Here is a 2,153-nt window from a genome sequence, read left to right on the forward strand (position 1 = left end):
TAGCGTGGGCCCGCCTTGAGCTTTCGAGCAATACTACTGCAGCTATAATCCAGAACTCAGCAACTTGCTGCTGCCACCCAGAGGTCAAGACACTGCAGCGAGTGGCCAGAAGTATGACAGTGCCCCTGCTCTGAAGTCCTGATGATCACCCTTTGCCTTCAGAGAGCCACTGCAGAATCCCCCTTTGACTTCCAAATCTCATGTGAAAACATTGGCAGAATGCAAATTTCACCCAAATCTCCCAGGAAAATGAGCCTGGGGAAGGTACTCTGCAGACTTCCAGCCTCTGAGATACAGAAGACAATACTGAACAGACTGTGAATAAAGGTTGCTTGCTAACAAATGGTATTCAGGACAAACGCAGACGGGGTGAACAAAATAGTGCAACATTTATTTTCATTAAAGCTCACGGAAATTCCATTTTAAAATATTAAATCTCTTAAATCTATATTAACACTCAAGTTAATATTGAGTTTTAAAAGTTAGGATTTTAAGACTATTTTGAAAAAGAACACAAAACATTTAGCATTACTGATGAATTTAAGATGCTATCGTTAATTCTCCAGTGTAATTTTCTTGGCCCTTTCTCCCCATAGTTCCTGAAGAAACCGTTCTTAGACCACTGTCGTTTCTCCCCTACCTTAGCCATCCACTCCCACAATCACAGCCTTGACCTTGTCATTACCGATAAGGACAATTACTTGGTAATGATCACCTCAATTGTCAACGCCCCACTTTTCTGACCACCTTCTTGTGTTTCTCGTCTACTCCCTCTAGTGGTCGAGTTCCAACAACCCCTCAACTACAGAGCACCTCATACCCACTGGTAGGACTACTGCTCGCCCTTACGATGCCTTTGAATTAGAGAAGGAGCTGTTCTTCAAGATATTTCAATTCCATCTTTTGGAAACTGTTGTAATAAACCACTTTTTCAAAATAAAACAAGACGCTTGAGTGCATTCTGCCAAAAATATTATGATAAGCGTACAAATCATAAATTTCAAATATGAATGGCACCCACTTAGAAGGGGTACCCCTAGGAGTATGTAGTACATTATCTGCATTAACTGTATGCGGCAGCTTGGTGACTATTGGTCCTACCATTTTTGTTGTGGTTGTCGTCAGCATCACACTCTTTATATTTATTCCTCTTAGACCGGTTTAAATTCCATATTTAATCATTATGATCCTTGCCTTTATCCTCAAGCACCTTTCCTCTCATTTTATCATACACACTTGGCTAAACCACATACTTTGCTACATTCAGCTCTGCCTACTTTGTGCCTGCATTCAACACCGCTGAACATGGCTGGAGACAAACTCAGACATGCTAACTTGGCCTTTGCATTCGTGATCACTAAACCAAATGCCTCTGAATGCTCTGTTTCTCTCGTCAATACACTCGCCCATTTTCGTAAACAAATTTCATACTTTTTCTTGTTTCTCCAAACTTCCAACGTCTCCCACATTTAAATTTTCAACTACTAACCTTCATTCCCACTTCCCTTGAACATTTTAAGCAGTCAAAAGAGAATTTCCATGAGGTGCCACACCGCCATCTGCACTCTCTGCACCTGTGGCGTGTTTTCAAACTTGTCTTCTATTCTATGACCAAACTCTTAGCTAAGGTCAACTCCTCCACTTAGATAATCGATTCATCCTTCCTGCCAACAGTATTTTCCTCTCTTATCAGAATAATTCATTTCTTTTCTCTTTGCTAGCTCATTTCTATCAACACGTAAACATGCTGCTCTTTGTCTAATATTAAAAACAAAACAAAGAGTATTTGAGATCTTGCTCCCTGGCACATGTTGTCAGTTTGATTCAAACTCTTATAAAAACAACAACAATAACAAAACAAAACTCTCTTGATTACTACCTGAACTCCAAATACCACCCTGTTTCTTTACTTTCAAGCAACACTCCTTCAAAGAGTTGGCTGTAATAGCTGTTAGTAATTTCTCTCCTCCCACTTATACTTGAACTCACTGTCATAAAGTTTTCACCTCAATACTCATGCCCCCTTATCTAAGTTACCAATGACTTCTTTTGTGCTAAATTAAGTGGTTCTGTCTCTCTCTCTGTCTTGATCTCTTAGAAGCATTTGACAACCTTCATTTCCTCTTTCCTCCTTAAAATGCTCTCTTTACTTG

At 39.9% G+C, this 2,153-nt stretch overlaps 1 long non-coding RNA gene across 1 annotated transcript in view; it reads right to left on the reverse strand.

Annotated features, from left to right (window-relative positions):
• Window positions 1-118: 118 nt before the first annotated feature.
• The window catches only part of LOC111741424, a 13,995-nt gene continuing 11,960 nt past the window's right edge, over window positions 119-2,153 (reverse strand). The window contains exon 3 of the long non-coding RNA XR_002780992.1: window positions 119-130. This is a non-coding gene — a long non-coding RNA (uncharacterized LOC111741424). The remainder of the gene's footprint in view (window positions 131-2,153) is intronic.

This window comes from Pteropus vampyrus, unplaced genomic scaffold (genome assembly GCF_000151845.1).
Source record: "Pteropus vampyrus isolate Shadow unplaced genomic scaffold, Pvam_2.0 Scaffold78, whole genome shotgun sequence".
Lineage (NCBI taxonomy): Eukaryota > Metazoa > Chordata > Mammalia > Chiroptera > Pteropodidae > Pteropus > Pteropus vampyrus.